Source organism: Amblyomma maculatum, chromosome 11 (genome assembly GCF_055883805.1).
Source record: "Amblyomma maculatum isolate TAMU_Amacu chromosome 11, ASM5588380v1, whole genome shotgun sequence".
Lineage (NCBI taxonomy): Eukaryota > Metazoa > Arthropoda > Arachnida > Ixodida > Ixodidae > Amblyomma > Amblyomma maculatum.
This window is the reverse complement of record NC_139354.1, coordinates 70,928,740-70,951,435: the sequence shown is the minus strand read 5'-3', so window position 1 is coordinate 70,951,435 and position 22,696 is coordinate 70,928,740.

The following is a 22,696-nucleotide window of genomic DNA, read 5'->3' as shown; positions in this document are numbered from 1 at the left end:
GTGAAATCAATCGGTCGTTTTTGGGGTTGTACCCTAGCACTGCTTTGCCCATTCTTCTGTTTACTATGAGAGCGACCCCATTCCTTCTCTTAGGCAGTTTGTTTTTATGTACGTCTGTATTTATGCGGGAACCCTGCATGTAGTAGAGATGTTGACCTGTACGAGGAGCTTGCGTCCATACAAGCCGGCGTCGTAGTGTCCCTCAGTTGCTGAAAATTGTTTAGAAATGCTTTATTATTATAGCTAAATCGGTCACCCAGTTCAAACAGTGCTGTCGAGCATGCTTCCACCTAAGGCTGATTCTAAGGGCGGGCCAAACGCAACGAGGGCTAGAGAAAGCCCCAAAACAACGGGACAGGCACCTTTATCGCATTTTGCCAGCTTATCACTTGACCTTGCCATTTTTTCTCCTTCCTAAGAATGAACGTCAGCAGTAAACTAGGTAGCCTAACCACAGTACATCTTTCTTATGCAAAGATCAGTTTTGCTAAAGAGAGACAAATACTAAATGTGACTAGGAGAATGAAACTGATACCCTGATGGAAACGCGGGACAACTTGAGTGGCACATGCAGAGGAAATGTCTCCAAGTTATTAGTCCAAACAGAGGCTGGTCTTAATGTAGAATAAAAGTGCAATCCCTGTGGGTTTGTTTAAAGGCCAAGGACAGAAAAGGCGAGTAGAATGGCTCCCTTTCATGTGAGAGGTGATAAAGTTTGGCTACGTGTAGAACAGGTTCGGCTTGATGTATGGGGTGCAGTGCCGAAAGTGACTTAGGCTATTAAAGTAGCCGTAGTTGAGTCCGGAAATTTTCTGCCACATAGTGTTCTTTAACGTGCACTGATATTGCAGCGTGCATGGACGTCTTTCTGTTCGCCTACACCGAAAAGCGGCCGTTGAGGATGGGAGTCAATCTCGAATCCTTGAACGCAGTAATCGAGATCGTAACTAGTGCGCCACTGCGGTCGGGAAGTAGAAAAGCAGAAAATTTGGAAATTTAAAAGGCGTAACGGTCCATATAGGCGGGGAAGGGTACATAGATGGACACAATAAAAGATAACCTCTCTTATAACACTATAACAGCGTATAGTTGGTTAAGTATGCCTGTCCCAGATGCTTTTATTTTTTTGAGAAACCAGTTACCTTCATCGCATAATGGCAGAGAACAATTATAGGTTGCACAGCTCGTATTAGTGGTCACCGTACCCTTCCGCTAGATTATACCGCCCTGTAGAAAATTAAAATTCCCAAGTAGCACACCGCCAATGGACCGGCATCAGCCCAATATTGAGAAAACCGGACCAATAATGGATCAATAATAGCGTTTCATTGGGGCGCTACCGGGGCCAAGATTTGATCCAATCTAATATACGGGCTTTCCTACAATGGCCACCATTGGAAGGCTAGGTTATTTATTGCCATGCAGCCTCACCCAACGGCTACGCAATATCTTCCACCCAAGCTTACCCACTGGCTCCTGTACATCTAGCCACTCTCAGTGGCTATCCAATACTTCCAACCAAGCTTACCTACTGGCTCTTAAGAACTGCTATCTAGCTACGCTCATCAGCTGCCCAACATAGCCCACCCAAGCTTGTCCACTGGCTTTGCATCATTGGCATTAAAGCAATCCCGCTATTGTTGAATGTTTTCTTCTGCGGCTATTTTAGTGCTAATGCCATCATGCGCCAAACACAGTGTTGGGTTTATTTTTGGGCAGGTATTTTACATGCAGCTAATAATATATGTACAAAATCCTGAACGTATAAATGCACACAAAAACTCCAGTGTGGTTTGTTTCATGATTATGTACTTGGTGCGCATGTGGTGCATAGTGAAAAACTCTATAGGCAGAATTGTTCCAGACTTCCAGGACTCCTCCGGTTGGGTCCATTGACAAGGCGTCGGCAGATCTCAGGTTTTAGGAAGACGCCGCTTTGCCAGCATCTCTAGCATGCGGCTTTTGCTCTCGGTTATGAGGACAGCCACTTCAGCAACCCTTGCTAATATATGCTCGAGCAGCTTGCATGTCACCATCTTCCCTTTCGTACCGCAATAGAATAACCGCAATAGAAGAGTTTATTTCAATTGCTACGACAGACGTTCTGTCGTTGCATAGAGCATCGTCACAACAACACGTGGTTTTTATGTGAGTCTTTTTTAAATGTTATTTATGGTCCGAAGATTGACAACGTTGATTAAGTGCCTATCGCAATTAAGTAGCCTCCTGATGCCTACATTATACCACACACTGCCTGATAAGCACGCAGAAATCTGGTTTATTGGTACCCACAGCATGGTGAAAAATATAGCAATAAAAGACGCTGCTTGACGACTTTAATTTGTTCGTGCTCTAATAAGGTAAATAATTTGGGTTAAGGGTATAGTAGTGTCGATTAAACGAATTCACTACATATTGCACTCCTGAATGTGTGAAGACAAACTAAACGGAATATTTTTGTATGCAACCAAAAGTGACGGATAAAATCAACATACAAGATAACATGTAATAACGAGAGGACAGGGATGATGATGGCTCCGATATTTTAATGCAAACACTCCGATATTTTAATGAAGAAAGCTTGATTATATTAAAAAGCGTATCGGTATTCATGTAGCCCAGAAGAAACTAACGACTTTATAGCGTTTAGGAGAAAGAAATGTGCGAAACAGGAAATGCTCGTGAAATTTAGGATTAACCTTTCAATTAGCTGACATTACTATTTCAAACATTTGAATAAATAATATAAGATTAATCCTGCTTAAATCAAATTTCCATGGAATGCTAGTTATACTGACTGGAAACAAACCTGGCTCCTCCCTTTGGGTATTATTCCTAAAGGGAATACTAACGTGGAAACCTATCTCGAAGATGAAACATGAATGAATCTGGATAAACCTATTTCATATGTAACCGGTACATTATAATAAACTATGCTTGTGATTGAATAACAAATCTTTGCACCTTGGAACGGTGAGAAGAAATAAAAAAAAGCATATTATGATAACGGCATTCTCATTCTTAGAAGGCATTTGTTATTCACCAGCAATATTCATCATTCAACAATGTGTAAATTGAATTGGACAAATTTTTGTCAACTTTGGTATATGTTTTGTGCTGTGTAGTCTACCAAATCTGCTACTTCAAGGCACTAGAGAAATAAGAATATAAGGATTAGAGCCAAAGCAATTGAAATTACATCGCGTGTGTATCTTCTTACATAAATATTCAGTTACTAACTTCAAAGCCAATGAGAATTTTATGTTGGGGTTAACCACCTGTGTATTGGTAGAAAATTACTGAGCAATTTACAAATCATGACTGCTGCAGACGTTTCAAATATGAGAAAATTGCCTTTGTCCTTAAAAACATATTCTGACGGAAAGGAATTCTACACAATTGGTATAGAAGGTTTCGATGACATACAAAATACCGAAAACGCAAGCTGACATTTGAAAATCACAAAAAAGCAGCAGAATTTCCAGTATTTTAGATATATCGGCACATGTTTTATGGTAAATACTGTTCCCAGTAATATCCCAGCATATAATACCCAAATGAATTATCTTTATTATATTCGAAATATTTTCATTAACAATAATTTGGTAAAATGTTGTATGTTCTGAACTCTGTACCAAATTATGGAAATATATAAATTGAGAAGATGTATTCACAATCAAAGTGACTAAGTTCGTACAAAAATTACCAGTGCCCACAGGCCAACATAGATTGCAACCGAGAGTAATTATCGCCCATAATACTCATGACTCCTTGGTGGAGCAGCTTATTTGTAGGCACGGCAGTGTTTCGATTCATTTGTGTTGATTATAACTTTGAACCTTTTATGTATTGATCACAAGTGAAGAAATAAAGGCAAAAATAAGGATATTTACTGGGGCTATAAAGGGTACTCTAGGCTTTACGACTCCTACTACATTCTTTCAAGAAAAAAATGCATTGTTCGCGTTGGAAATTTTTTTCGTCCTCGTAGGTTTCTCGGCTGTGGTTTATTCTCTACTGAAGAAGAATATTGAAAAGGTTTGCCATATAGGAGAAACTACATATTTAGGCCAACTTTTTTCACACTATAGTAAAAAATTTCTCATATCGACCTTTAAACAATAGCACTACACAGCAGTATAGTTTGAGCAAAACTGAAGCTTCATATTGTCACCAACACACTTAGCAAGCAGCACAACAACCGAGCTGGCCCTTTTTAATCAAGCGAAAACTCGAGAGAGAAGAGGATGACGCTTAGCCACGTGCCAAGACATTCGGCGACTAGTGGCGCCAGAAGATGGTCAGCGGTGTGGCATTGCCCCCCTTCCAATGCCGCAAGCGTAGGGGAATAGTAGAAAAGCGGGGCAAGTTATACGGGAAAGTCTCTGGCTCTGGTTTGGACCCTGAAATGGTTTAACGGTTGTAATATGGCTTCATTCTGGCAACGTGAACTATTTCAGATTTCGGCTGCCGAGAGGAGCGTACAGTGCCTTGTGGTAGCACCTCGTAGTTCACCGCGCTGAGGCGGCGGAGCACATCGTAAGGTCCAAAGTATCGCCGCAGAAGCTTTTCAGAGCGCCCTCGCAACCGTATTTGGTTCCATACCTAGACTTGGTGGCCGGGCGTGTAATTCACCTCTCGGTGTCGGAGGTTGTAGCGCTGGGCGTCGTGTACTTGTTGGTGCCGAATTCGCTGTCGGGCAAACTGGCGTGCAGCTTCTGCGGCACGAATAAATTGGTCAGCCCCCACGACAGTGGAGGGAGCCGAATCCGGAAGAAGCATGGCATCCAGCATAGTCAAGGGTTCGCGTCCAGGAACCAAATGAAATGGAGTGAAGCGTGTTGTTTCCTGGAGTGCAGTGTTGTATGCGAACGTGATGTACGGCAGAATTCGGTCCCAGTTCCCATGATCGTCGCCTACATACATAGAAATCATGTCTGCAATTGTCTTGTTAAGCCGCTCAGTCAGTCCATTAGTTTGAGGATGATAGGCTGTTGTCTTGCGGTGGGTGGTGCAACTGAGTCGAATACCTAACTCGTGAGTGCCGACATAAACGAGGTTCCTCTGTCAGTTAAGATGACTGTTGGCGCACCATAACGGAGTACAATGTTGTGAATGAAGAAATGCGCAACTTCATCTGCGGTACCGCGGAGAATGGCCTTGGTCTCACAGTAGCTGCTGAGGTAGTCAGTGGCAACCGCTATATACCTGTTGCCCATGGAGGACTTCGGAAATGGGCACAGTAAGCCCATGCCGACCTGTTGACATGGGAATTTCGGGGAATCGATAGGCTATAAGAGCCCAGCTGGTTTAATGGGTGGTGTTTTCCGCCGCTGGCACTGACGGCAGGTACGAACGTAGCGGTGCACAACGGCAGCTAGCCTGGGCCAGTAGTACTTTTGGCGTATCCGTGCCAATGTGCGAGAAAACCCAAGATGGCCGGAAGAAAGGTCATCGTGGCGCGCACAAAGAACTTCGTCATGTAGCGTTGTGGGTACTACAAGCAGATAAGCAGTTTCTGTTGGACCGTAGTTCTTGTAGAGCACACCATCGCGCAGGCAAAATGACGACAGTCTGCGCCTGAAGAGCTGAGGAGGAGATGACACGGTTCCTTCGAGGTATTAAATGAGGGGCAAAAGTTCAGAGTCAGCCCGCTGCTTTCGGGATAAGGTGGACGTCGCGATAACACCGAGGAAAGCGGAATCATCGTCGGAGCCGTCCGCGTGGCAGGGAGTAGGGGCACGGGACAGACAGTCAGCATCAGTGTGTTTCTCGCCGGACTTGTGCACGATTGTAACGTCAAATTCTTGCAATCGAAGGCTTCGTCGAGCAAGCCGACCCGATGGATCTTTCAGGTTTGCCAGCCAACACAGAGAGTGATGGTCGCTCACGACACGAAACGGACGACAGTACAAGTACGGACGAAATTTCACGATTGCCCACACAACAGCGAGGCACTCCTTTTCGGTAGTTGAATAATTAACTTCGGAACGGGACAAAGTGCGACTGGCGTAAGCAATGATACGTTCTGCACCGTCCTGCCACTGAACAAGGACCGCACCGAGGCTAACGTTACTGGCATCCGTGTGCAGTTCCGTGTCGGCCTCTTCGTCGAAGTGGCCTGGTATTGGCGTACATTGGAGACGGGACTTATTTCCGTGAAAGCGTTTTCCTGGTCGGGGCCCCAAACGAACGGCTCGGCGTCTTTTGTCAAGTGGGTCAGAGGCTCAGCGATCATGGAGAAATTGTTAACAAAGCGACGATGGTACGCGCAGAGGCCGAGAAATCGACGCAAGCTTCGTTTATCAGCTGGTTTGGGGAATGAAGAAACAGCGGCCGTCTTTTCTGGGTCTGGGCTAACACCTCGAGCGCCGACAATGTGGCCGAGAAATTTCAGGTCGTTAAAAGCAAAGTGGCATTTTTCGAGTTTTAGAGAGAGACCGGCAGATCGGATGGCCTCGAAGACAGCGCGCAAACGTTTCAGGTGCTCGTCGAACGTGTCCGAGAAAATCAAAACGTCGTCGAGATATACGAGGCATGACTGCCACTTCAGACCAGAGAGTACAATGTCCATCATTCGCTGAAATGTGGCAGGGGCCGAACACAGGCCAAACGGGAGCACTTTAAATTCATACAAACCGTCCGGCGTAATAAAAGCGGTCTTCTCACGGTCTCGTTCATCAACCTCTATTTGCCAATATCCACTGCGGAGGTCAAGGGAAGAAAAGTAAGTGGCACGCCGAAGGCGATCGAGGAAATCGTCTATGCGTGGCAGGGGGTACACGTCCTTTTTCATGACGTTGTTGAGGCGTCTGTAATCCACGCAGAACCTCAAGGTTCCATCCTTTTTCGCGACGAGGACCACAGGCGAAGACCAGGGGCTCGTCGACGGTTGGATAACGTCGTCCTGGAGCATTTCTGTTACTTGGCGGGGGATGGCATCACGTTCTTTTGAAGACACCCGGTAAGGACGCTGACATAGTGGACGTTGGTCATCGGCAACTATAATTAGGTGCTTCGTTAGTGGCGTCGGTCGGACCTTGGAGGTTGATGCGAAACAATCGCGGAACGAATTGACAAGATTCTCTATGCAGCGTTTCTCACTGGGCAAAAGGTGCGGGTTCACATCAGTCTGAATGTCTGTAGGCGTCGTATTGTCGAGGTCTGACGTGTTGGATAAAGCGTACTGGCCTGTACATTCTCCAAGTTCCTCAAAATAAGCGACCGTCGTGTTCGCCGTCAAATGTTGGGGTTCACATGCGAAGTTTGTCACTAGCACTTCGGCTTGGCCACGGACAACTTCGACAAGGCCCCGAGCTGCACAGACTTGTCGAGTTAGAATCAGTGACATATTAGCTTCAGCAATGCCACGCGTGCCGGTGGTGTGATCACATTCGACTGTGACGAACTTGCTCGCACGCGGAGGGATCGTTATGTGGTCGTCACAGACGCGCAACATCGTTTTTCGGAAGTCCGTGTTGCTATCAACGGCTCGCTTGGTTAAAAACGATACCATGAGCTGCTCCCGAAGGTCTATAGCAGCACCATACTCTTGAAGAAAATCTATGCCGAGAATCAGATCTTTGCAGCACGCTTGTAATACGGCAAATCTGCCAGTGAAAGTAAAACCGCAGATCTCTATGCGGCAAGTGCACATGCCGATCGGCGTCATTACATGACCACCGGCGGTACGCATCAGTGGCCCAGACCAAGGCGTCAGAACCTTACGGAGTGCCGTGGCTAGCTGGCTGCTCATGACGGAGAAATCGGCGCCGGTATCTACAAGTGTGGTCACATCACAACTATCGGCGGTTACAAAAATTTCCCCGGAAACAATGCGTTCGCAGCACGTCGGTAAGTTCATCGGATAGGGTCGTCGCCGCTCGGGCCGTCGCGTCAAATCGTCGGGTGGAGGCTGTTTAATTTGAGACGTAGCGGCGGCCCCACCCCCGGAGGTCGCCGTGTTTAGTTTTCCCGGTGAGGGGACGTGCCTCTGAATTTCCCAGAGGAGGAGTACCCACTGGGCGAAGCAGAACGCCTCGGAGATGTCGATCGCGACTGCGTTGTGGTGACGTATGCTGCATCTCGTTAGCAGCCAGGTACTCCTCAGTCTCCTGTGGTCTCTCGCCATAGCGGGGTCGAGGCGCGTTTGCTGGAAATCCTCTCAAGCCTATTGTCCGGTATGGGCAATTGCGAAGAATGTGACCAGGTTCGCCGCAGTGATAACAGAGCGGTCGTCTGTTGGGCGTGCGCCACAAGTGCGCCTTGCTGATAGCGGGACGTTGGTATTGCTGCGGCTCGACGGGGCGCAGATCTTGCAGCTCGACGGGGCGCATGCAGCGAGGTGGTGGTCCGACAACGGGACGGAATGGATCTTACTCGGGGGCAGGTCGACGTAAGACATCACTATAAGTCATGACGCAAGGCTCCGGTTGTGGTGCTGGTGAAGGTGGTGGCTGCACCGCTCGCCGAATTTCATCACGGATGACGTCCACGGTAGAGTAAATATTTGCGGAGGGAGCATTCAAGTGGAGGATTTGCAGCTCTTCGCGGACAATGCCCCTCACAAGCTCGTGCAATGCCTCGTCCCTGGCTGCTGGCACGGACGCGCAGCAGGGTGTGGCCGCTACGCTTGCCTGGCGGCCGTATTGGGTAATCCGTTCCTGCAGGGAAAGTTCCATGCTGGTAGCTTCTCTCGCGAAATCTGCGACAGTTCTTGGGGGGTCGCGAATAAGGCCAGCGAACAACTGCTCCTTCACCCCGCGCATGAAGTGCCGTACCTTCGTTTCTTCAGGCATGGTAGGGTCGGCCCGATTGAAAAGCCGCGTCATGTCCTCGACAAAGATGGCCACACTCTCATTTGACTGTTGAGACCTTGAACGAAGTGCAGTCTCTGCGTTTTCTTTGCGCACACTCGAACTGAATGTTGCAAGAAACTCATGGCGAAAGGCTGCCCAGTTGACAAAGGACGCCTCGTGGTTCTCAAACCATGTCTTGGCCGAGTCTTGCAGCGCGAAGTACACATTCATTAGCTTCCGCTCGTCGTCCCATTGGTTAAATGCAGCCACACGGTCAAAACTGGCCAACCAGTCTTCCACATCCTCTAACCGGTCACCATGAAATGATGGCGGTGATCGCGGTGCGAGAAGGACGAACGGTGGGGCGTTGCTGGAAGGCTGACTTGTCTGGCTGCTCCTCGTGGATGTCATGGTTCGTAGCGGGGTGGACAGCGGTTCAAACTCAGGTTGTAGGCCTCGGAGGAGACGGCTGGCTTTATGGACAGCAGTCGCGTCCACGCGTTGATGAGCAGCGTTACTGACGTCTTCGGGGGCAACGTACATGGGATCCTACCCAGCACCTCCACCAAATGTCACCAACACTCGTAGCAAGCAGCACAACAACCGAGCAGGCCCTTTTTAATCAAGCGAAAACTCGAGAGAGAAGAGGATGACGCTTAGCCACGTGCCAAGACATTCGGCGACTGGTGGCGCCAGAAGATGGTCAGCGGTGTGACAATATTTTTGTGGGACGCTGTGCCCGCCTAGAGATAGACACAGAAGAACGGATGACACCAGGCAAACACCACTTGCCCCGGCGCTCTTCTTTTTCTGGCGCAGCGCTCCTCGGCGCGCGCCGTAACATCTTTCCACCGGGGGGGGGGGGGAGGGAGAAAGTGTCGGTGAGCTGCTGCAGGCGCTCCACTTATGGGGCGGCATTTCGTGGGGAAGGCAATGAGGCAGCAGGCGACGACAGTAGTGGTGATGACCCGGTATCTAAGTTGGAGTCAATGCTGGCGCCGTTGACACATCGCTTCATGTTTGACACATGCTCCGGGAAAATGTGGTGCACACCGCATGGTCGATGCTCGGGGAAGTCTTCGAGGCGGTATGTCACGGGGCCGAGTCGTTCAACGACACGGTAAGGGCCGCGGTATCGGGCGTGAGCTTCGTGGCACGGCCAGTCGCGCGGATGGTGCGGCGAACGAGGACCAAGTCACCGGATCGCAAGGAGGGAAGTGGTGGTGCTGCCGCATTGGCCCCTTGCACACGTGCATGAGCCGTGAGAAGGTTGCGCTGAGCGCCGAGGCGGGCGTAACGAAGTCGTTGGGCGGAGTCAGTTGGTGATGCAGACTGATGGGGAAGGCCCAACAGCGCGTCGAGATGGATGAAGGGTGTTCTGCCATAGACGACTGAGAACGGCGTGACAGGCCATGTTTCTTGCCTCGCAGTGTTCAGTGCAAAAGCTGCCGCAGAAACAAAACGATCCCAGTTTCTGTGGGACGGAGCCACGTAGGAGGAGAGTATATCCATGAGGGTGCGGTTAACACGCTCCACGAGGCCATTACACTGGGGATGATTGACGGATGTAGTGGAATGCGCAATGCCGAAGGAGCGGAGGGTTCGCTCAAACTTATGTGACATAAAGCAGCTCCCAAGGTCCGTGATGAGGCGTCGGGGCACAGCATGCCGAAGAACGAGATGCTCTTCCACATACAAAACGGCATGGGCGGAAGAGGTGTCTGGAACGGGCAGTGCTTCGACCCACTTGGAAAAGTAGTCGATCCCAACCAGAATATACCTGTTTCCGGCGGGCGTCTTCGGGAATGGGCCCAAATGGTCCAGTCCAACCAGTTCGAAAGGTGAACTCGGCGGCGAAAAAGCCTGCAGGGGTGGCTTGGTTATTCGTGGGGACGATTTCCGGTATTGGCACGTCTGGCAGGACGCAACGTTTTCCTTAACGTATCTGGACAAATTAGGCAACGAAAAGCACCCCGACACTCGTGCGTAGGTCTTGCCGCGACCAATGTGACCAGCTGTGGGAGCGTCGTGTAGGCCGCGCAAGACTTGCGACCGCAGTGTTGCTGGCACCACTGGCAACCACACGGGTGGTCGACCACGGAGCCGCCTCACATGACACAAGAGATTATCTTTAATTCGATAGACCCTGTGCAGTTTACGGAGACCTGCGCCGGTGGCGGTGCCCTACGTCGGAAAGCTGGCGGCTGGCATAAGCTAGAATTTTGTGCTCACCAGACCCGTCTTCATGCAGAAGGACAGCGCCGAGCCCATTTAGGCTGACATCCGTGTGGATGACGATGGAGGCCGATTCGTCATAGTGGGCCAATGTCGGAGGCTTGAGGAGGGCGTGCTTGACGTCAAGGAACGCGAGCTGTTGGACCGGCATCCAACTCCACGCTGCATCAAAAACCATCAATTCTTTACAACAAATCGTCTATGAAAGAAAGGTGAGCAAGTCAAAAACGTATTCAATTCATGACCCTTCCAGTGACAGGTCACATATCGGAGACTATGTCGACGTTGGAGATTAGTAGGGGGGTAGATCTGGTGCATAAATATGCCCCCCTAGGATGCAACGGTGGCATAAAAGAAGAGCATCCACCTCATGTGCAGGCGACCTTGGTCCAAGTTCTGATGCTGCACAATTCTTCACCGGATTAAAAACAAATCTGTGTGTATGGACTGCAGAACCAATTTAGGATGTGTCCTATTGGCTCTGAAAGCCTCCACAAAACGCATTCTGTCATTTCAACATGATTAGGCCAGCATGGTGTAGGAAGAGGCCGCAGCCATCCATGAATACACTAAAACGCCCGACCATGTGTCCGTAGAAGCTGCGAAGCCGCTGACTACGGTGGTGGTAAGATCTGTAAAGCAGCGGAGTGTGCTAAGAATTTCTGGCTTTGGACAGGCGGCCAATGGAAACTGCAGCTTCAACTTTTAATACCTAAACAAGCTGGTGAGGTTAGTTTAGCAGTCCTCTTCTTGGAAATAATGGGCATAAAATGGGATGTCACAGGGATTAGTGAGGCTACGAGGCCAAATGAAGCATATACTGTACTTAAGAGTGGCCATGTATTGCGTTATCAAGGTTTACCGGAGAGAAGAGAACTAGGCGTAGGACTGGGAGTATGGTGTCTGGTCTATAAGCATATAGTCGGCAACATAATGAAGTCTATAGCAATTATGAGTGTGGGGTAAGGATTGTAATCAAGCTTAACAAGCAGTATCAAGTGAAAGTTGTACAAGCGCTAGTAGTCATGATGACTAGGTAGTCGAAAGCTTCTACAAAGATATAGCATCTTCAATGGGGAAAGCGAAAACGCTCTGAGGAACAACATCAAAGCAAAGGTAGACAAAAAGCAGGCTAGAGACTAGGAAGTGCCGGGATGTGGAACTGATTCTAGGAAATCATACGACGAGGCTAAGAATAGAATTGACTTGGTACTGTGTTCCAATCATCTCAATATTTTCACGTGGCTGTGACAATGCTCTGGCTACAAAAGAACACGCAATCGTAGATGCACTGAAATTAATTCTGTATTTGGCTGACTTGCGGCCTAAACTGAACAATTCTGCGTCAGGGATAGCAGCAAATGTGCTCGCTGGCGGTCGATTTACGAATACCGGTCGGCCCGGCCGACACTCAATTTAAAGGTGGGGCCGAAACATATAGATAGATTTACGCACAGTGACTAGAGCAATCTAGAATACAGAAACATACGCCAGTGGCGGGAATCTTCGAGACAAATCTCGGCGCATCTTTCGCGACAAAGAAACTTCTAACGCTGCGTCTCACAACAGGAGCATAAAGAAAGAAAGAATACATAATTGATCCGCATTCCAGAATCAGAGTGATAGGCAGCAATGCAGTGGCTGTCGAAAAAAACAAAAATGAAGATTTAAATCATTTGCAGCATTACTCCCACCTAAAAGGCATCGTCCCGATGCTTTGAATATACAATGAAAATGGTAAACAAAATACTACATATTGAAATAACTTTAGCGCCCGGAATACGTTTTGAGGTGCACCACATGGACGACATCTGGGTGCGCCCAGCGCCGTTGGGATGTGGTCTTGCCATTGGATGACCTCGAAGTCTAGCTGTCAGATGCCTTGAAGGACTCAGTAATGTCTGAAGTACCACCGTAGGAGCTTTTCACTGTCCTGTAGGCGTATCGACGTCCAAACCCACACTTGGTCTAACAGCCTGTATTCTGCGTCACGTCATCGCAAGCTGTATTGTTGGGCGTCTATGTGTTGCTGGATAGATGCGCAGCCGGGCAAGCCGTACGGCCTCCTCTGCACGCTGAAGTTAAGTAGAGATATCCAGGTTCTCCTCTTCGCTTACGTGCGGGAGCATTGCACCGAGTGTCCCTGCGGGCTTCCTGCCGTGCACAAGCTTGAACGTGATCGCTCTGGTTGTCTCCTTGAAGGCCTTGTTTTCCGCGAAGATCACTTACGGAAGTATTGCGTTCCACGTCTGCTGTTCGGCATCGACGTGGATGGCGATCTTGTGTGCGATCAGTTTTTGAGACGCTCCGCAAGTCCGTTGGTATAGGGATGGTATGCAGGCTTACGACAGTGGCTTGTAGTACTTTAGGTCAAGAAGGTTACTCTCAGCTCTGCGAGGGCGCTATACGGTCAGTTGACGAGCGGGCCGGATAGGGTGCGTCTTGCGTAGCTGCTGTAGGCACATTTTTACCTAATAGGCAACGTCGGCAGGAACCCGCGGCCAGTAATACCTCTCTTGGATCTGATATAACGTGTGCGGAATCCCGAGGTGCCAGGCTGTCAGCTTATCGTGAGAAAGCTGAAATTTTTTTCGGAGTTTCTTACGTATGCCAAAAAGGTATATGGTCCTGCTTGGCGCGATATTATTCGTGAGGACTTTGCGCAGCGAAAATGATGTCAACTGACGTTTGAACACCACAGGAAGGGAAGGGGTCTTTTCTTCTTAGTACTCTAGGTATTTCAACTCCGCCCCAGAGCTGCTGTTGTGTGTATTTGCTTGCGCTTACCAGCCCCAAGAAGGCGTTCTCGTCGTCCTTTAGGGCGCATTCACAGAGGCCCAGGACAAGCAGCCTTCGCTGTAATGTTTACGACCGGACTTGTAGACCACAGTGATATAGAATTCTTGAGGCGTAAGCTCCACCATGCAAGACGGCGGGAGGAGTATTTCACATTGGCGAGCCCACAGAGCATATGATATCCCTCACTGCCCTGAATGGCTTACCGTATAAATACGGACGAACTCCGACGTAGCCCAGATGATCGTGAGTAATTCAATTTCAGTCTTCGAGTAATTCGATCCGCCTTTTGGGAGGGACCTGTTAACATAAGCGGTAACCTTTTCTAATCGGGCATTTCTCTCAACGAGGATGGCGCCTAGACCCTCGCTGCGTGCGTCAGTATGAAGTTCAGTCTCCGCTTTTTAATCTACAAACGCAAGGACAGGTAGGGACTGTAAGAGGCACTTAAGTTTCTTGGAATGCTTCGGCTGAAGGTACTTTCCATTCAAATGGCTGGTCTGCCTTGAAATTCGGCGAGGCGCGAAACGTTCTTGACGAATCGTGAGTATACGCGCACAGTCCGAGGAATCGGTGAACAGTTTTATTATCACTAGTCTGGGGAAACAGGGTGATCGTTGCTGTTTTCTTTGGGTCTGGATGAGCCCTGTCCTTTGCTTACGATGTGGCCTAAGAACACCAACTCCTCGTGAACGAAGTGGCCCTTCTCTGTTTTCAGTTTAGCCTTGACGACTTGATTACGTCGAGCAGTGTGCGAAGCCTTTTTAGGTAATCTTCAATGGTCGAAGAGAAGACAACGATGTCGTCTAATTACACCAGACAAATATGCGTCTTCAAGGCAGCCAGTACGGTATCCATTGCTCGCTGTAACGTCGCGGGTGAGGAGCTGAGGCCGAATGGCATTACCTTGAATCCAAACAGGCCATCTGACAGGATGAACGCGGTTTTTTCGCGGTCTCTTTGTCGACCTAAATTTGCTTGTACCTGCTCCTTAAATCCAGCGATGAGAAGTACCTTCTGTTGCAGAGTTGTTGCAGGGTGTTTTCAGTGCGAGAGAGAAGATAAAAATTCTTCCTCGCTATGCTGTTCAAGCGGAGATAATCGACCAGAAAAGCAGCGTCCCGTGTTTCTTCATGAGAACAACTGGGGATGCTCAGGTCTTTTTTTATGAATTGAAGACGCCATTACGAAGCATTTCATCGACTTGCTTGCGTGTGGCTAGGTATTCTCGCGGTAATACGCGGTAGAGGCTATGCTGAGAAGTCGGGTAATGTTCATCCCGGATAATGTGATGCTGTATAAACGGCGTTTGTCGTACCTTGACACTGACGAAACGCAATCGGCACTGGAGGATATTCATCTTTTAGCCGTTGAGCCACCTCACCAATTCTTCAATGGGGGCTAGGGGACCTGCTTGCTCATAGCTTCCTTCGTCCCAGTTACGAAACGTGGGCCCTGATCGGCGATGATGAGTGAGACGAACGGGGCGACACGCATGCTGCCCTCTGCACAGAAAGGCATTTATTTCCTCTGGTCTCTCGCCAGGAAGGGGTCATGGCGCATCAATGGTGAAACTTCGCAGGCGCAGGCATCTGTAAGGGCAATGGCATAGAATGTGGCCATCATCACATAAGTGAAAAAATAGTGGTCTGCTGTTAGATGTCCTCCAGGCATCGCATTTCCTGGGCTTGGAGGTCGTTGGCAGGCTTCACGGGTGCGGGCAACGGGGGAACCGATGTAGGCTTGGAAGGCGATGTCAGTGTGCAGTACAATAAAATGCAGCGGCACAGTTCATTGCTAGTGCTTCTTTCACTGGAGAATTTGGCATCACCGCGTGAGAAACGCCCTGACAGTGCCGCTGCATATTCGTATACCATCAGCGTTTCATCTCTGAAGAATATTTCCGGTCTCGAAAGCCTCGAAGCTCGCCGCCGCATCGCGAGCCTTTGTTTACTCCATAAGTTGTACCACAGCACTCTGAATCAAACACCTTACATTACTCATCCGACCCGCATATCTCACCGCACTGCACATCCGTTTCAGATTGCCCGGCCCCTATCTCGTACTGCAACTTTTTCAGGTTCCTTTTTCCCCCGCACTGCTGTGGACTGGAATGCCCTCCCCACCAACGTCGCCACTATCATGTGCCCATCTTCTTTTTTACATGCTATAACTACTTTTATCGTAAGGCAATGACATGTGTTTATTATTGTTGTATATATTAACCCACCCCTTATGTAATACCCCCGGAAGGGGGCCTTTAAGGTGAATAAAGTGAAGTGAAGTGAAGACAGTGCTGGACGTACAAGTGCTCAAGGATAATAGCACAAAATTCTGCAATTCGCAAGTTTGCGTGATATCTTACCAGAAATTCACCGGTGGCGAGGGCTGCACCTTAGCGCTGCGGTAGTTTACAAGCTGTGTATAAACAGATATCGCTGTTTGCGTCTCCTAAAATGTAAGCTGAGCAAGCTGAGCTCCTTCTTCTGTCACTAAATTCGGAACCACCGCGGTTTCACCCGTTTCCGAGACCTCCCCATTTGCTCGTATTTCAATTGCTTTTGTGCTCTGCGAAAAATGGTTATTTAGTATCCATATTAGGTGTGGTCTGGGATTTTAGTGATACGTAAATATTGTGTTAAAGCTCAGCCCGAACTGGCCCGTATAAGTGGTCATATAAGACACTTTCAGTGGCCTATATAACCACTTTTTAATAATAAAGCTCTGTGCTCCAAACTACCTAAACCGATATAAAAGAATCCAAAACCCAAGTTTTTTCTAACAAAATTACTAAGAAGCAAGCAAAGTCACTGCTCTAATTCAGTTTGAATAGATAATTTCGTATCGAGATTACAAAAAAATAGACCCCGGCTCAGAATTATAGAAATAGGTGCAGTGGAATTGGGTCATTAGGGACAAAAATTTCCAAATAAAGAAAATTCGAAATTGCCCTATTTTCGTGGTCATTCTCCGTCCCATTTCATTTTCCTATCATAAAATCTTCCAAACACTAATACGTCGACTTTTGAGAGCGTTACTCAATAGACCTCTGTCACCTGTCCTATCGGCGACAGCGTGAATCATAGCATTAGGTTCAGAAGATGCATTTTATTATCAAGCAAACTGGAGGTCTTTTAAAACCTGACCTGCATCTCAAATATTGTTGAAGTAGCAAACGTTTGTTAAACATGTCAACTTGAAAAGCTATAATAATGCTCCGCTGCTGTGTTCAACCCCTAAATATTTATCTTCACATGTCAGGTTTGGCACGTTCTCTAGCCTGAACAGGTTACCGCGCTCCATCACATTGAGAAGGTGGTTTTTGGAAAAGCCATTGCAACAGATTGGTGTCAGTTTAGGTAAGCCGATAATTTTATCCTTTGCCGGCACCATACCTGGCCACAGTCAATGCTCTGTTTGAAACGAAACTGAAACAACATCGTTTGCCATGCTAAATTTTTCTATTATTTATTCTACACATTAGAATATCAATCTAACATGTGCGTCCTACTTATTTTTTTGCACTGCTGTGCAATGCTTGGACTTATCCCATATGATATTTGTTTAACAGCAACACTTTCTCGGCACCAAGGCTTCAATCGGCCACTGGCCGATGTACTGCTCAGGCTTCACTATATTGATTACTGCATAGTTTTGTCCCGCCTCATAACTGTTAAGCTGGTTGCTGGCTCCTTTTCCTTGCATGCGGTCCTTACCTGCCACCCATATCGTGTGCAAGTCTTCAAAGCTTTTCTTTTAAATATTGATGGACCTCAAGTAAATTTGGCAATTTCAAATGCCTATGTATGTGTGGCCGCCTAAAAATTAGCACAATCGGAAGATATGCTGGTAGCATGCGGTGACATCTTGGCTAAGAGCCTTCATTGTGCGTCGTGGACAAGAAACAAAACTTCTACAATTTAAGCTTGTTTGCCTTCACGACCGCTTAGAATATGTCATCATAGGTGAGGCTGTCCAGGAGCACGAAACTATGACCTCTAGTTTGAAGAAAAATGGAAAGTGGCGGGAATGGATGAGTGGGGAGCGCTGAACTAGGATCTTGTTTTTGTCTTCCTCTGATGTAGTCGGCGCTGGCGACACGCACATATGCTAATTGTCGAATACAAAGCTGAATGCAGCGTGCTCTATTCCACTTTTACCTTGCAAATGCATTTTATTGTATTCTAAATACGTTTTTGTTCTCTCTTCTGGATAGTGCGAATGCTGGATCTATCGTACTTAAATGGGATCAATTTTGTTACGGCAACTGTTGTACTCCTTTGACGGGTAGTGATCACTTGTCACCGTTCAGATCCCGTGGAACGCTGTTGTCTTCAAATTTATGGCTGTTTTCTGTGCAGCCTGTCTCTACTGCGTATTATTGTCTTGCTGAAAATACCCCGACAGCTATGGCTACCACAGTTACCAACTGTCTTCTGCACTAAGTAAACCTGGCAAAAAATAGAAAACACGTGTTACACTTTCCAGTGTTGTATCCAAGAATCCAGCGTCGTCGTTTTGTTGCAGATAACCAGTCGATACACAGCTGGGCTAGTTGCACTGCCCGCGTCTTGCCGTTGAGCTGCTAAGCTAAAATTTCACCTCATCTCTCTAACGTTCACTCTCGAGGTTCCGCGCTTCGCAGCCTCTCGTCGCAGTGTCACACCTAAGCCATCTCACCTGGGTCTACCAGTTGTTGCGAAGACGCTCTCAAACATAGCTCCGGTGCTAATATTCGTTATTCTGGGTTCGCAAGACCCAATGGTACTATTGACGTTGCGACTGAGCCTCACTGCGGAAGCATCAAGTGGTCGCGGCAAAAGACAACGTTTTCTCTAACCAGCACCACTTTGAGGTTGGACGTAGCAATATTGTCAGAGAAACAGGCTCAAGAACGTAGACACGATTCCAAAGCAGGTTTCTGCATGGCGACTCTTCAGCATTAGTGAACTCCGCTTTCATAACCTTATTAGTATATGAGAAAGGAAGTATCGGCCGAAAGAAACACATGCCGTGGACAAAGTATTTTGTTTAGACCTGTATTGATGAATATCTCGCCGTAATTAACAAGCCTCCTCGTAGAGGCAGGGGCGACAACTCTCTATCTAGTGCTCAGCGCTTTGAAGCGTTCGCAAAAACATAAGCTTACACATGAAGACTTGGGGCGATCGAACACGTATGAACTCTTGTCGGAGAAAGCGCTGAAATGTTTCTAAATGTCCTGACGCCCTAACAGAGGAATTTGAGTTTTCTGCCACACCGTCGGTGATCTCACACAGTGAAAGCAAAAACATGACAGCCGGCAGCTTGAAAATAGTAGTGTAATGAAGAGAAAAATGAAAAAAAAAATTAAGTTTGACGCGGCTGCTGGGCAGAAGTATCAGGATGCCCCATGTGCTAACTTCCGGTACCGATCAGGATGGCAGCAGATGCTATTTTGAGCCCGCAACTGCAAAAAGGTCTGTCAAATGCAGGAAAATGTGGGAGCAGCTTTATGTTCGAGCCGGAGCAGACATAATAGTTTTCTCAATGTAAACAGTACGGGGCTGCGTTTGGCCGACAAAGGAATTTTGCGATCTGTAGTACAGAGAGCTATTGAAAATATATTAAGTCTGATGAACTGTGGTAACATCTGATGCAAGATCACGAGCCTCGTTGCGTTCTAAAAAATGAAGTCGAATACTTCAAAAGGAAAGCGAGGAGAGTCTATAGCACCATCCAACCGTGTTCACTTGTTTCATTGACATATGCTCTAGAGTTCAATGAAGCAAAGAGCTAGCATGAATACGAAGCATGCCACATTACCATGTTGCAAGTTCATTGATAAAAGGTACCGATATTAAACTCACGAATAAATGACAAGTAATTGAACTGCTCAAGTTAGTATTTTTGTTAAGTGTACTAGGAATATTTTATTATGCTATTAAAGGTGAAATATGCTTGACAACCACCACCAAATAGCCCAGCAGCATACCCTACATAATTTACTTTCTCTTATATTCCTCACTACACAGTTTGTAAAGTTGACATTTGCTGAGACTAGGGCAGTCCAGTCAGGACAACGGCCCGTTACAATAGAGCTAGTCCTCGTAATACACACGCCGCTATTATTCATAGGTTAGTGGGTATAAATATTAAAGTATTCTTGCACTGCTGCTGCGCCCGCCCGAGCAAAAGTATCACCCCTCAGCGATTTTTGTAGGCTGCCTATAATCATTAAACTGGTCGAATTGTGAGCAGCCCTGTTTGGGCTGTCTACTTGGGTTCGAATTGGGTACTATAGGAGCATTTCTGCGCAACCCGGAAGGTGCCCTTGTGAGCAAAACTCGTTAATCCTGCTTGGACTCGCCACTTGGTTCGAGCACCGACCACACTTTATAGCCCAATTTGTGCTACTTGGGAAGTTTTAGCAGCGGATGTACACATTCGTTAAATCTCTTCCGATGTCATGACGGTCATATTTTGCTACCTCTGATGAAGCATTGGTTTCCAGGTGATGATAAATCCGGTACCCGATGAGAGAGAATCGCTTCCCAGAGGTTTCCTCTCTCTTGCCTCGGTGCCACCTCAATAACCTAAACTTGATACAAAAGCTTTCTATTCGTAAAAAGAACTTTGAGTATACTTTCGCTTCAAAATTTTAGCATGCATTGCAATTGTTCATCAAAGGCCGCAGTCCAAACATAGGTCTAAAGCATTGGTGGTATAATCGGCAACTTGAAAACTAGTAACGTCCCTAAAACACTAATACAGTCAAACCCAATATAAGTATACTTGAATGCAATGAAAATGGCATTGTTATAACCGGTTTAAGCCGAAATATAAAAGAAAGTATCACAATCTGCGAAAGTTTAGAGAGAGGAAAGTGACTCACACAACACCCCTAATCATTGAACTATAACTATCTCACGGCAATGGTTTTGATATCCGTCTGCAAGGCAACCGATTGATTCAAGTATGCGAGTGAAAGCTTTTAACATGGATGAATTCTCACTTCATTACATCATTCTATATGCATCCTGATGTGGATTGGCCGGCACGGTCGCAGTGCAGTAGAAGGTCGGCAATTCAAAGCCCTTGGAACCGAAGAAAATGTTTGAATTAGCTAGGTGTTTTAATCAAACGAACATCGCAAAAACCTGGCCCAGGCAAAACATTTCATTGCGAGAACACACCACCACAACAGCATTCTGTCAACAAGCAAATGGTCAGCTGTGATGATGACGCCATAGTTTTAGCGTCGTTCGCTCAAGAAGGCGTTTGCTGCTATCATGCGCTTCAGTGATTTTTAGAAATGAACGCGCCGAGCCCGGTCGCTGCGCGGTAAAGTAATGTACTGAAAACTAACAGGCTTGAGTAACCGGGAAAGAGAGCAAGGCTATGCTGGCTCTCCTCTCGGGACGCTGGCCCTTAGCCGTCTGTCTCGCACCTCTCCGCATTCACGCGCCCACCGCAGGAGCTAACGCCAAAGAATAAACATGCTTTGACGGCATCACTGAGCAGCATCTTGGCGCCGTGCTAACAAATGCGCTGGGAACCGCGGCGACGGTAGCGCCGAACGAAGAAAAGCGCCACGCCAACAACGATTATTTATCCTCAACTTTTCAATGGCATAACTGCGGCTAAATTTACGTTCCAAATTATGGAAGCGCAGAAATTCCTTGAATTGTCCGGGATTGCGAATTTAGTGAGTTCGAAATATTGAGGTTTTACTTAAGGCGTGAGGCCTTTATTCTGTCAAGGTTGGTGCTCATTGACCTAATTTAATTGGTAAAACCAATACTCTCCGACGAGAGCTTTGCTATTTATTGTTTATTTTACCGTAGAATACATGACAAATCTAACGGTGGCGTAGTTCATAAATTTATTCCATAAATTATTTAAAGTGGTAATATTATTAATGGGTTTGACTGTATAGCTCTTGTCTGGCACCAAAATAAAGCAATGTATACAATGCTACAAAACCTGCTGCCCTCAGTAGAGTACTACAAATGGCTTTGTTACGTTTTCTAAGACCATCAAGCTTTTTTTATCCTTCCTTCTACCAATACTCGTTTTTAATGGCGCTATGCTGCTCTTCGCGCTTTCTATACGCTGCATTTATAATGTGTGTTTGACTACATTTGCCAAAGGTGCCATACCAAGCTACACGTGTTTCCTCTCCAGATTATCATCGATATTGTGCAGCACAAAATATGTCATTTGAAGGTAAAATTAATCCGTATGTGCACTTTACTGTCAGCTAGAAGGATAAATTGAACGAATAGTATAAAGACACTGCTCATGGTTGGCACGCTTCGTTTGCTCCTAGCCACGGAAAAAAAAAGCGTTTTTTGAGAACGTCAAAACCTCTTCGACAACTTAATATTTCTCCGACTGGGCAGCTAAAAGTTATTTAAACACTCGGCTGCAAAGACGGATCAGATGCTCAGTTGAAAGTGATGCTTTAAAAACTCAGTTGTCAGCGCCATCACAACATTACAATTGCCTTTCAAAAAGGAAACCTGTGATTTCCGATCAAACTTTTATTGTCCTTCTCAAGTCTAATGTCATCATGACTGCATCTCTATATGCCGTGCTATCAAAACTGAAAGGTGGCAATGGTTAGCGGACAAAAGCACCGATGCAAAAAAACGTTTTTTTCGGCAGCTAGCCTTAAATCGCATTAGAGACTATTACTGCGAAATTCTTGGGCCGTAAACCGAGACAAGATTCATGCAATTTTCATATTCGAGGAAGAGCTTTTATGCTGACTAAGCGAAAAACATTTTATTTGTTCGTGCAAAAAAATACTGACATCGTAACTATTTGGTTACAATTAAAGAGGTTCATTTAGAAGCACAAAAAAGCTTATATTCGGAGGGCGC